General features: G+C 42.9%; 2 protein-coding genes across 4 annotated transcripts in view; one reads left to right on the forward strand and one right to left on the reverse strand.

Annotated features, from left to right (window-relative positions):
* The window catches only part of LOC129093041 (leucine-rich repeat and fibronectin type-III domain-containing protein 4), a 34,929-nt gene extending 22,170 nt beyond the window's left edge, over window positions 1–12,759 (reverse strand). Inside the window, 1 exon segment of the mRNA XM_054600913.1 lies at window positions 12,673–12,759. The gene's annotated coding sequence lies outside the window, so the exon portion shown is untranslated.
* Window positions 1–14,061, forward strand: part of pcxb (pyruvate carboxylase b) — a 269,858-nt gene that overhangs the window by 179,752 nt on the left and 76,045 nt on the right. The gene's annotated exons all lie outside the window — the stretch shown is intronic.

Here is a 14,061-nt window from a genome sequence, read left to right on the forward strand (position 1 = left end):
ATTACTCAACTAACTGACTATTTTATATACTGGATATTGGATATTAGTACATCAGATGACTTAAAGTAACACATTGCTGCTTTCAATTTTCTCAGGCATCTATGGAACTGCGCTACTACTTTGCACATAGTACTTATGTGCTGTAAAATAGGGTGTTGATTATATATTTTTAATTCAGATTTTATCTTGAATAAGTTTTTCTTTTCCTTATCTTTCCTGCCTTTTTGGCCTGTTTTTTGTTTTACTGCGTTGAATTTCCCCTCTGGGGATCAATAAGTCTTACACATTGCACTGATGCAGATACAGGTGTATGTGTATGTGTGAGTTAACCATCAGCTTGTATCTACGACTGCTGTATATGGTTAGCTCCACCATGCCTCTCTAGTGTGTGTGTGTTCCTGTTTGTGAATTATGTGACTTTCCTTCTGCACTTAAGAAGCCTCCACTTGCTCTTAAGAGTTGGCTGCTGAATTTGCAAGAAAGGGATCCACACACACACACACACCATTACGCACACACGCACACACACACACACACACACACACACACACACACACACACACACACACACACACACACACACACACACACACACACACACACACACAGCCTAGAGCAATAAGGCCAATAACGCTTTGGTATCAAGTCTGACTGACTTTTTGGGAAGGATAGAATAAAGAGAGCCTGTCAATGAAAGATAGATGATAGAGAGACAATTCACAAAGGAGGAGAGGACAGAAAGATGACGTGAAAGGAGATCAGACAAAGAACAGATGAAACTTACGAAGAGAGTGTGTTTGAGAGGGAGAAAATCCCATCACATAAAAATACATGTGCATTTGGCTTGATGTATGTGTATTGAGACTGCTCTTAGGCACAGGTTATGTATAACTGTTGGCAACCGCTTAGCTTTTTTTGTATGTTATTGTTCTTCTCTTTGCTCCCTCTATTTTGGGAAGCCGCTTGCTTGGCTACCCTGCTTGAACCCCTCCACCCTCCAGAGAGCAAGAAAAACAGACGGGTGGAGAGAGCAGAGAGGCTGCATGGAGTGAGAGTGAGAACATGAGCTAAAAGCATCCGTGGAAGGTACTACTCAGTGTGGCCCCAGTGTTGGAGCACGACTCCGAGCTGCAGGGCTGGACCTAACCTCACCTTAGCTGGCAGAGGATTCAGTTTGAACGCCCACCACAGAAGGTGGAGGGCGCTGCTTCCTTTTTTCAGGCTATGCTCTGCTTAATATGACTCTGCTAAATAGCTTTGAAAAGATGAATATACATTAACTGTGTGTTTTTTTTTTTTTTTTCTTCGTTGTTACTTTTTTGAACCTGTAACCTGTGCAATTAATAGAAGCTTCAGGCGTGACTTAAAAGCTCTGTGTCTGTTTTGAAGTATCTCCGTTATTTCACGGGGAAGATCTATTGCACTCAAAGGCTTAATTCCCTTTTTTGGTCTCAGTCTTTAATTCTCTGTGGACTATTATAAATGTCAGGGCCTCTTAAATGCCAGCCACAATGATGGTGATAAATAGTGTGTGTGTGTGTGTTTGTATGTATATATCCAAATCTGCATATCGCCGTATGTGCTTGTGCATTCTCTCCGGCATGTGCAAAATGCCATTAGCCCGTAATCGACTTAAATCGACTTAGGTAATGTTGCAGTGTTTATAAACAAGGGGATTTGCATTAGCTCTCAAAAGCCACTTATCACAAGCACAGTAATCCACCGATCTGATTGGAGTGCGAAGAGGCGCACATCAAGGCCCTCTGTCAAAATCACTGCCAGCCAGTTGCCGCGGCGACATGAAGGGGTTAAAGTTTGACTAGCTGGCGTGCGAAAAAGTTGCAGGCAAAAATGAATGAAAACGAATGGACATTTTTAAGAGCGAGAACGTCATTTGACTAAAAATACGTATTGCTCCGCTGCATTGTTTGATGTGAAAATACACACGAGCTCTACTGGTACAAATGCAAGGATCAAATATGGAGGCAGATACGCACACACACACACACACACACACACACACACACACACACACACACACACACACACACACAGAAATTCTTTCATTCGCTTCCTAGTATGCACTCTTACTCATAATCCAGGCCCTTGATATTAGGTGAGCTCTTGCATCCAGAAACAACTGCCAGCATACCAAAACAGTCTTCCCACACAATCATAATTATAGGGAGGCCGACAAATACACACACTCTCTCTATGTCTCTCTCTCTGTCTCTCTCGCTCTCTCTCGCTCTCTCTCTAGGCAAGGAAGAAAAGAACGCCCACATAGCCGCTCCGTGCGGCAGTCGTGTGTACTGTAAGCCCACTCATCCTTTTGATACCAACACTCCTCTGTCATTCCTCTGTCGTATTCGGTCCTCTTCAGTCATCCAGCATATAGAAAGCACAGGGAGAGGGGTACAACATTGGATATGGAAACTAACAGCAAATGAAGGACGCCGATAGATACTAACTGCGTGAAATACATTGAGAGGTGTGGAGGCATAAAATAAAGAAAGTGGGAGTAGGGTGCACAAGATGGTGAAGTGGAGTGGAAGACGAAGGAGGGAATATGAAGGAGTTTGAGGGAGATGGAAAGAAAGGGGGATGGAGAGTCGGTGTGTATGAATGTGTGGCGTTAAGCGGATGGGCAGAGAAATATGTAAAGGCGATAAACGGGTGAAGGCCGCCATCCATCACTGTCGGAGAGAGGGATGAGGGAGGGAGGAGTGGATTTGATTAGGGAAAGGCAGAGCTGTGTTAAAACTGAGTTTGTAAGGCAGCAGAGGGAAGAAGGCATGGCTGAAAGATGGGAGTGAAAAGGTGAAAGGGTTTAAAGTGAGAGGAGAAGGAAAGAGGTCACCGGTCAAAAGAATGAGTTAAGTTCATAAGAATTGGCTTGGGACATATTATACACCACTGAAACTGCCACCATTTGGCCGTCATAATGGTCTAAAATCTTTTGTCTAGGCATTAAACTCTTATCAGAGGTCAGACATTAAAAGTTAGAGTTAAGTAATTCTACAAGTCTGGGTTAGAGCATGTCTAGCTGCTGTACTGTGAGTTTTCCCCAATGAAATGGAATATTTGAGAGTTGTACAGTTCCATCTGGGGTTTAAATCAAATCCTTCCCACATGATTGGACTGCTAAAAAGTGGGCGGGCTTACAATGAAGCATAGCGACAGAGGATTGTGACACACACACACCTTCATTGAAGCTAAAAGCAGATTGGTTAATGGATAATATTATGATGTTATTGGTTGGTACTAGTTTATGTTAGCCCACTTCATAAATGGTTTTGCAAATAAATAAGTGCACTATATGACCGGGAATAGTTTAAAAAAAAAGGCTCTCAACTTTAATGACAAACCGTACCCATAGTTCAATTTAGATGTATTCTCCTGACCATCAGGTGTATAATTTGAATATCCTCAGTATGAGTGGCAATATGATACCAGCGTTTCAGGACAAATACAAAAATTGTGTTGCAAAAAACATTGGCTTGATAGGTTACAACCTGGAATTTGTGAGATTTTGAGTTAGACCAGGATCTAGCTGGTTAAAGAATAAGTAAACAAGACTCAAAAACTAAGCAGATGTTCAATGCCAATTTGGGTTGAATAATCCCTGCACTGACAAGCACCTTAGCAGGAAGTCTTCAAAGAGAACTATTCAATCCTCATATCTGATTTGGGTCTTTGGTTGTAAAAGTCATGGCTGAAGATCGATAGCTTTTAGACACGGATAGCTTGTAGTCCTAGTCTTCTTGTTGAGTCTTTGCCTCTCGAAAAAGAAAAGATCTGCAAATGTCAGGCTTTAGGTGTTTGATGTCTTGTTCTTTTTTCAATCTCTACAGTCATAGTGGATTTTTTTCCCTGTCTATATAGGTAGGGGATATTGATGGAAAAAGCCCACAGAACCCCTGAGGTAAATGGTAGGAGTGAAGCAAGAAAAATGGGAAATCGGAGAAAAGAACTGAAGTGTATTCTCTTTAAAAATAAGAGGACTGCAGTCTCCTCACAGCAGGGCTCCAAAATAATAGTTCTTGTGAAATACTCCACTCAACTAATTCCTCCCAAACCTCTATGTTGTCTTTGAGAGAGAAAAAGAAACAGCCTGTGTGTGGAGAGCACAGTATACCCATCTGTATGCACGACCCTCTCTGACTAAATCCTGTTGGAATCCATCCTATTTGGAAGATTTTGATAATTGTTTCTATTCTTGGAACATTGCACCGTCAGGTTTTTAAAATGTTTTTGTTTGGGCTGTTTTTTAACATCTTTGGAAAAGTTCCACCTCTGCATCAGTTTAGGAATTACATGCTTATGTAAAGACCTTGTTTTTGTCTCGCTGATGCACATTTCACAGCTCTTGCAAGGAGACTGTAACTGCTCAAGTTCTGGTGATTTTCTTTCTTTTTTCAGCAGTCTGAAAATCACACGTTTGCGCCTTTATGTCCAGAAAATTCACTTTTTTGGGGACATGAGAGTTTCATCAGAACCGAGGGAAATTGAGAAGAGTGCTTTTGATTACAGCACCTTATCTTAAGTAAGGAGTTCTTAAAAGTATCTATAATCTTTTAACATGGCAATACTTCAGAGGGGGTGCAAGCCACTCTGCTGTTTGGAGTAAAAACATCATAATAGTATTGGTGAAAGCTTTAAAGTTCTGCTTTATAAAGGCTGCCTACTTATCAACTTTGCACAGATAAGCAACCCAGCCTTTAATAACATTGAAGTTTAAAAGGTCAAAAAAAAGTTGAGAACCCAGTGCAACCTTGGATTCTTTGAAGGTATTTCTGTTTAAGATGTCAGACCTCCCCTCTCTGATGCGTAGAAGAAACGCAACACTGCCAGAAGATTCTGTTCTTGTGAAAAACCCGGATCCAATAGTTCCACCCTCGTACCCAATCCACATTTGTCTCTAATTATTTGTGGAGATCACTAGTGCTTCAGCTGAGGAACGTACAAGTGCGGTCTGGTACTGTCCATCCATTTTCTTGCAAATATTTTATGTAACAATGGGGACCAAGTAAGTAAGAGCAGCCAAACAAAGGCTATGATTTATTTTGCAGTTTTGGCAAAGTCATGAGTCAATTTCTAATAGTTGTCTATCATGAAGCTAAAACAAGATTTAAAAAAAACAAAAAAACTCAATATCTTAAAACCCCATCTAACTATTACTAAAACAACCTAGGCTCATGTTTCCTCCACCTCCGCGACCGAACAGCTCAGAAACTTTTTCTCAGCAATTCTGTTGCAGTGTTGTGTTGTATCTGTGGCAGCCAATCTCCCACTCCTTGCTGAGCTTTTTGTAATTTTGTTTCCTCCACTTGAAAAACCCGCACGACTGCACAGCTTGGGGATCAAATTTTCTGGGAGGTAAATTGAATTGGCAAACCATGGAGGTGACAATGATTTTCCTTGGCACTTCATTGGCTCAGATTGTGCCAGGGAGCGGTCTTAACATAATCTGTTATGAATCTCTATGAAAGTTTTATCCAATATCTAGTCTTTAACTGCTTGAAAATCAGTATTTTTGTACGTATTTATAAAAGTATACTGTACTGGCACAGAATTGCTTGGTTAGCATTTTCTTTCACAGGATTTTTCTTTTTCTTTCCCTTGTAATGCTTCAATGCCACTCCAAACGGACTGCAAATTGACATCTCAGCATTATTTGTTTTGAAAGTCCCTCTGTTAACTGTAGCAAAGCTTCCATTCTATACATCTGCATCAGTCTTATAGATGGATCCAGTTGAGCAGCTGAAATGGCCGGTGAGCTGAGCAAATAAGGGACATAAAGTGCTTTAAAAAAGCTCCGGCAGCTCTGTCTCACTGCTCTACCGAGATGCCTTTTTTAACTTGGAGAGGACTCGTGTTTCATTGGTGGGAGAGCTGTCACGGTGGTGCCAGAGCGACGGCTCAATACCCCTCTGTTGTGATGCTCCCTTACTCCAGATGGCAATAGCACAGTTGCATCTAATTAAATTGCAAAGTAACATGGTTTAAGATGGGGGCTGATAAAGCCTTTAATTAATAGTTGACAGTCTTTGTTTGCCACATGCTCATATTTTGATGCACATTCCACACTGTGCTGAATATGAAGGGGGAAATTAATCATGGAATCTGTATGGATTGGCATCCTCTATGTGCACGCAAGCTTTTTATTTGAAAGCGGCCATTAACAGGATTTTAACAACGCAAAGAACGAAAATGTGAGAGGGGTCACTGATCCTACTAAGATAATTTCCTCTCAAGTTGATAAAGGCTAAATATTGGACGTGTATCACGCTATACTTTCAATCTGCAATTTATTACGAATGCATGTCGTCAAACTCAAGTCAGACTTCCGTGGAAACGGCTATGGACTCGGTCCAAACTCATGACAGTCTCACCTGTAAGAGCTTGGTGTCTGTCCCACTCTCTGCAGCAGCCTGTGTCTGATTAGAAAAATGAACGCTGCTCAGATTTTTGTAATTATGTCCCCGTCCCGGAAAATGTGATGTGCCATAGCCTGCAGTTTGGGCCCGGCTCCAAACACTTGGAGTATAAAGCTTCCAATCTATTTGAGTTCAGTCTCACTAAATATTCTTATGCAGTTTGATGCTTCAGGATTATGTTGGCTTTATGTGAAAGGGGTGGTTGTGTGTCTGATTTTGTGTCTGTGTGTGTGTGTGTGGGTGCGCTGCAGTCAACCAAGGGTCAATGCTTCAACTTGAACTCACTTTCTAATCCTCATTCACAAACTTGCGCACATTCAAGTACTTAAACACAGTTCTGCTCACACACACAGATTTGCCTTTGCATAATGCACACTATAACAAGCAAAATAACCAACCTGCCACTCACCCTGAACATCATGCGCTTGTACTTTCCTCTGTAACTCTCATACTCCGCTCATCCCTTCTGTTTCTACCTCGCTCTCTCTGTGTCTTCCTAGCTAAACATTTTTGTCCATACATTTCTTTCCAATTCCATCCTGTCCCTCATCATTCTCACGTATCAGCCTGTCCTGCATCGCTGCCATATTTCGTGTGTGTGTGTGTGTGTGTGTGTGTGTGTGTGTGTGTGTGTGTGTGTGTGTGTGTGTGTGTGTGTGTGTGTGTGTGTGTGTGTGTGTGTGTGTGTGTGTGTGTGTGTGTGTGTGTGTGTGTGTGTGTGTGTGTGTGTGTGTGTGTGTGTGTGTGTGTGTGTGTGTGTGCACCTGTCTATGTTTACATAGCTGAGAATAATCAACAACCCCCCCAAAAAACATTGCAATCCACCGCAAACGCCGGTCGAAGAAGCCACACACAAAAACATCACTTCTGAGCTGTCAACATCTCCCGCCCAATCAGAAACCCTGCAGCATCAATTATATTTACCCCGATTGGCTGACACCGCAGGATGTATCCGTACGTGTGTGTGTGTGTGTGTTGGCATGTGGCAGATTGATGATCCAGCAGGGCTCCTAGCTTTCTATGGGGGAATCCTGAGTAATAGAACAGTTGGCCAATCAGCGCTCTGCATCCGGCACAGTGGGAAAAGGACATTCCAACCTGGCCTCTGAATCAAAGCGATGGATGTTGATTAATGCTAAACAAGCGTACACAAATACAAATCTTTACACATATCTTTAATTTCTGCATTGCATTCCATCCCTCTATCTCTCCCCCTCTAAGGGTGTAGGGTGGTCTAGGGATAAGAACTAATAATAGCGTGGTAAGGCCTATTAGTATCAGGCATGTTTGATCACAGAGGCTTACTCTCAACCGTAATGAATCACAAACTGCTCTGTAACTCACCACAAAGAGCTTTCCCCCCCCCTGACGTGAGACGCCAATAAAGGCTGCACAGCGCTGCAATGAGCCTGCAAGGGGAAAACCGCTTTCCCTTGAGTTTGTTGCTACATCTCATATTCTAAAGCTAAGCACTGCTGATACAGGCGGGGACGCTCTGTGCTTCGCTGTCAAACTTAGACTTCTACATGTTGCAGACGAGGTACAAGCCGCTTTTTCTTTTTTTTCTTCCGACAGCCGTCGCCCACGCAGTATTCTGCATCATGATTCACTCGTACATCTACAACCTACTGCATCTGTTGAGCATAGTTGTAATGCAGACAAACACCTGTGAGTTTGCAGAGTCACAGAAGTGGTAGGTTTGTCTGCTGGTACGCAGCTGTCGGTGAGGTGTTGCCGACATGCGTAGCAAAGGGTCTTACAAACCACCTTTGGAAGCTTTCTTGCAAATGTTCCGAAATTGACTCTTGACGGTTTTATATCTAAATAACTCTATTAACTCTTTCGTGCCTCTCTCAATGCATGATTTGCTGCTTTTCTCCGTTTTATGTAATTAGAAACTAAATATGTTTGTTAAGGACTGTTGGTCCAGAAAATATTGATTTGAACGCATCATATTGTTAATTTGTCACAATTCTCTGACATTTTATTGATTCAGAATGACAAATGATTCAGAAAAAAAATGATTAACAGATCAATGAATAATGAAGCTAATCGGGTTGTACAGTCTTGAGTGTGATAAAAGCTCCTCCATCTGCTCCCCCATCCAGATTAAAATAAATCCATTGCATGATACATTTCACATGTAGAATGGCAAAGCTGTGAGTGTGTAGTTGGTGCTCGGATAGGGCACATGGCTGCTGGTGTTCACTTTCTCTGATATGACTGAACACATCAAAGTTTAGTGTAAATCCATTTCCTCTTTTCCCCCTCCATCTCCAGAGGCGGGTTTTCACAAAGCAGGATTAGGAAGTTAGCCAGATAACTTTAAAAGTACTTTGGATTTTGTGAGCGCACACTCTTTCACAGTTGGCTCTACCCCATTTCCCCCTCCATCCCCAAAACCATCCCTCCATCTGTCTCCAGCGGTTGCCGTGGTTACAGTTTGTTCTGCTCATCAGGCGCCCGCTGTGCCTAAACAGACTGTCAACAGTTTAATTACTCATCCTTTCATCCTTCCATCTTTCCATACTTCTGTACTACGCCTGTGCTTGTTGCTTCCACCTCTTAGTCACTCCTCCCCTCCGCGACAAACGCTTTATCTCTCCTTTCATCATTTTCTTCCTCTCATCCTTTCGCTTATCATTCCTCTCCCGTCCATCTTTGCCACTATGTCTGAGTACTAACTGTCTAATTACTCATCCTTTCAACATTCAATCGCTTTGCAGTTTTATTCCATTCAGTCATCCATCTCTCTATCCGTCAGCGTGCCAGTGCTTTATTAGGGTAGTTTTCTCTTTCAGACATTGTTATTCTTCTATTCCCTGATCCCCACCCCCTCTTATCATCCACCTCTCAAGTGTCATCGCTTGGCTTTTCATTCTTCATTACTCAGTCTCTGTCCTCCGAGTGTTCCTCCCTATCTTAAGCAGCCGTCTTGTAATTACTCCTCTTCATGATGCCATCGTTCCATATCCCTCTGTCCATCATGCACCATACGGTTCCTTAGCTGTTGACAGCAGGCTGATGTCTCATCCTTATAGCCTCCCTCCTTCTCACTTCTCTCCCTCCACCGTTTCTCTTTCATCCATCAAGTGCCACCTTTCTGACAGTGACCACGTCTTCCTTGTTTCTGGGTTTTCAAATCTTGCGCTCCTCGCCCTGATTGAGAGCTGGTTGAATCAGAAGGGTGAGTGACAACGTACATCTATCATTCATCATCGTCTTTGATGTCTTTTCATGTGTCTGTCTTTCTCTGTTTCATTCATCCTTAATCCCAGCAGCTATCGCTCTTGGGATTCGGTTGATCACCATTTTCTGAACACTTCATGAATCTGTCTCTCTCTCATCTGTTCATTTTAACTTTTTATTCCTTAACTGGCCTTCGCTAAACCCCCTGACCCAAGAGCTAATGGTCAATCAGAGCTTAGCAACCGTAAGTAGGTGAACCAGGTCTGTCAAGCCTTTTCTGATCTCTGCATGTTGGATCTCCAGTAAGAGCAGTACTTTGCATTTTTTGAAGGTTTGTTTGATGTTTTTTTTAAAACCTTCAAAAACTAGAGCAAAAGTAGTTTGATGGATTCTGTTTGTCTGCAAAACTTAGTTTGTCGGACTAACTAGTTTATTATGGTAGCAACCAGACTTACTTCCATGGCCAGAATCAGGAAGTAACATTTTTTTTGCGGTTAACATGTTTCATAGGCGTCTGAAGAGAGGGTTTACAACCAACACTGGGAGCTAACCTAATTAGTTCACCAATTCTGAAAGAATATGCCAATGACAGTTGTGAAAGCTGCAAAACCGGCAAGAAATGAGAAGCCTTCCTGTGACTGAAATCAAGGACCGATTATTTCCAAAGAAAGTCCATGATAAATTTGCTCTCTGCCTAACAAGCGTTAGCGACAGTAACTAGGGAGGGAGGGGCTTAGAGAAGGGTCAACTCATTGATCTGCAATCTTGTTTACTGACTTTCAATACGTAGTTCATTGTCTGCTTTTCTTTCTTAAGTCCTTCATTCAATGCCAGTCTGCTCCTTCTGGCAAGGCCCCTTCTTTGAACAGTGATCATCCCATCTGTTCATGCATCTCCCTCACTGTAGCCTCAGAATGACAACACACCCGTGCTAACAACAACATGATTAGGAGACTGTTGTTTTATTCTTGCATTTGTTTCACTGTTTGAACCATTTGACATTCACTTGCTCTGTATTGTTTTGACTATCACTAGCAGGAGAGCAAATCCAATTATAGAATTCTGATTTGGTTAATGGATTTCAAAAGGCCCTCTTTGTTGCACTTTAAAAAAAAAGAAAAAAAATCAGTTGTCATTTTTTGCGTGTTTTTTTTCCTCAGAAATAGAGCTGCCCCTGTTCAAAGCCAGAGTCAAAACTGCTCTTAACGATCAACAGAGCAAGTAATGAGCCCCGTCTCAATTATTTAAAAACACTAATTGTTCATAGAAATAGTTTCACGTGGTGTATTGTTTTTAAGCTGAATACCTCTCGTTTCCAGGGTAATTAATGTTCCTCTAAGGTAAAATTTCACTTTTCCCCCAAGTTGGGCCTCATAATTGGCAAGTCTATTACATGAAAAAAGCCCAGTGGTACACCATAGTCCCTCTTGTAGTTCTATCTCTAAATAGCTCATTACTGATGTTGGTGATCTTTTACAGAGTTTTTTGGGGTCATGTAAGACTAATTGTAGCCAATGGTAACAGTAGAAGGCTACATAATGATGGCCATCTGTCATTTTTAATTATTTCCTCCTCATCCAAGTTTCTATTTTTATCCCCCTATTGTAAATCACCATTCATTTATCATGTCAACCTCTTTCCAACCTAGATTTTTATCATTTTTTCACCACTCTGAATTTCTATCTGGCTTATCATTTAATCAATCAAACCTTCAGTCTTTTTTATTTTCTTCTCAATGTTATTTCTTGCTCTTCAAACTCTATGACTAAATATTTTCTATGTAATCCTCTGCTCCTCCTTATCTCTCCATTTTTCTAAATCCTGTCGCCTTGTTATTCCTCCCCAAACTCTCTTTTTTTTGCCCCCAGTCTATATGACTTTTCCTGGTTCTTCCATTAACCTGTCTCTCTTTTCCTCATCACTTGAAGAAGTCAATCAATGCTTCTCACTTCACGTCTTCTTTCTACAATCCCTTCATCTGACCTCTCTAAGCCCTCGGTGCCCATCACTGTGTCACGTGTCACCCATCCCTCCCCTTCTCCCCTTTCCATTTCCTCCTCCCTCTTCCTCCCTACTTGCACTTTCCCTCTCCTCCCGTCTCCATTTCCTTATCATCGCCCTCTTATCCTCCCATATATCCACTCAGTCAGTCTGATCTCCTGTGTCAGTGTGCCAAATCTGTGTATGTGTGCACGCTCAGGCACAGCTTACGTAAAAAGCCTCAAACGATGGGAGGTTAGCACTGTTCTTTGCTGCTGCTGCTGCTGCTGCTGCCACACAAACACTCGCAGCCCTGCATCCACACACACACAGTCTCACAGTGATGCGCACATAGACACACACTCACTCACACACGCACACACGCACACACACGACACGCCAGGTGAGATTACATAAAGGCGAGGTGATGAAAGCCAAGCTAAAACGCACCTCGCGAGTAATCTGATACGGGACAGCTGGCTGACACTCACACACAGAAACACTCTCGGAAAGAGAGATTCTAAGTAGGAGAGGGGAATGTAGAGCAAAAAGAAGAAATGGGGACTTGGAGGGTTAGAAGGATTAGACTAGAGGGATAAGAAAAGAAAATCATACAATCGTGTAGGAGGTTTGAGTGTGTGCGTTCTTCTCTGTGTGAACTCTGACAGTTGCCTCCTATGTTTTGTTGTCATGAATGGTCATCTGTATATTATTTATAGGCCTGAGAGTGTGTGTGTGTGTGTGTATGTGTGTGTGTGTGTGTGTGTGTGTGTGTGTGTGTGTGTGTGTGTGTGTGTGTGTGTGTGAGTGTGTGTGTGTGTGTGTGAGAGAGAACACAGAGTTCCCAGTCCAATGGGTGCTGGTGTTCACTGCACTGATGTGCTAAATGATTCAGCACAAGAGAGCTAACCATGCAAACATGGAATCACCTTTACTGTCGACGTATGCCAACTGTGTTAGTGTGTTGTGTGTGTGTGTGTGTGTGTGTGTGTGTGTGTGTGTGTGTGTGTGTGTGTGTGTGTGTGTGTGTGTGTGTGTGTGTGTGTGTGTGTGTGTGTGTTACCTTTTCCGTCTGTGCGGCTCTATAATCCGAATCAGCTCCACATGTTATCCAGGTATTTTTTATGTGTGGGTGCGTTTTGTGTGTGTGTGTCAGTGTTTAGCACAGATCTCGCCCCAGGTGTTTTTTCTCCTTGTGTTGGGCCAACAGGAGAGGGGTGAGGGTTTGGGGGGTTGGGGGCGGGGGAGATTGTGTGTTTGTACTGAAACCTGTCCTACTCCCCTTCAGACACACACGCCCCCACACACATCAAAAGGAGGGGGATGTAGGTCAGTGTCAGAGGGAAAAAGAAAACCAGAGAGTTGCAGGAATTCCAATCCGACAATATCCTCTTAGGCTTCTATAGATGAAGAAAACCTGGAAAATCCAGAATTACTCGCTCGATCCCGGTGTGGTATTCCGAAGTAGAGACCTCAGTTTGAGAATAAAAAAGATATCCAAGGATCCACTTGGCCTGAAATCCTATTTATGGTGTTTTGTGATGATTTCCGCATGGCTGTATTGAACTTCCCCTTCATAAGTGGAGCAGTTCAATCAACGGAGAATAGGGAATCCTGGAGTCGGCGTTGATCCTCACCTCCCCCTGCTCACCTTCTCTCCTTTTTGTGCCTCCCCCACCTCACACATACAGCTCTATCTCTTCTTATTTGTTCATCTAGTTGTCTAGCTTCCTCCCCTATTGCTTCATTCTTTCACACAGTTTCTCCCCCCCCCTCCCCCCATCCTCTTTCTCTCTCTCTCTCATCCCTCACCTCCCGGAGTGATTTCCAGGGTGTGTCACTGTCGATCACGGTGCGATCTGTGTTCGTCCCCCCACCCCCTTAGATTGAATTAGTTGTTCATTGGTGACCTTGGAGGGAGGTGCAGAGAGTGGAGGTTTTGTAGAGTAAGCTGCAGAGATGGAGGGATGGCTAGAAACCTGCAAAAGAGGAGAAACAAGGCGAGTGTGAAGAGAACGAAGTCACTGCACTGTACATGTGTCCCTCTAATGTCGTCTTTACCCTCTGACGGTGCACTCACATGAATCACACAAACATTGGATGGAGTCCATTATCACTTTTATGTCCCATCCCTCTTTCTCTCCTCCACCCATCTGACCTTCTCTTCCCCGACATATCTACCGGTACATCCATCCGCCTTTTCACCACTTACGTTGTATCATTCACTCCTCCCATATGGCTTTTTTTTTTTTTTTTTTTTTTTTAAACCCACCCCACCTTGCTTTTTTTCACCTCTCTTTCTCCCCCCTGCCTCCCTCCCTCTCACCTGTCTGTCAAAGAGAATCAATAGTTCTGAGACCCTCTTATTGATCACAGCAGGCTGAATTGTCTTGTTCATGCACACATACACAAACAATCTCAGGACCACCAAGCACACACACACACACACACA

Source organism: Anoplopoma fimbria, chromosome 7 (assembly GCF_027596085.1).
Source record: "Anoplopoma fimbria isolate UVic2021 breed Golden Eagle Sablefish chromosome 7, Afim_UVic_2022, whole genome shotgun sequence".
Classification (NCBI taxonomy): Eukaryota; Metazoa; Chordata; class Actinopteri; order Perciformes; family Anoplopomatidae; genus Anoplopoma; species Anoplopoma fimbria.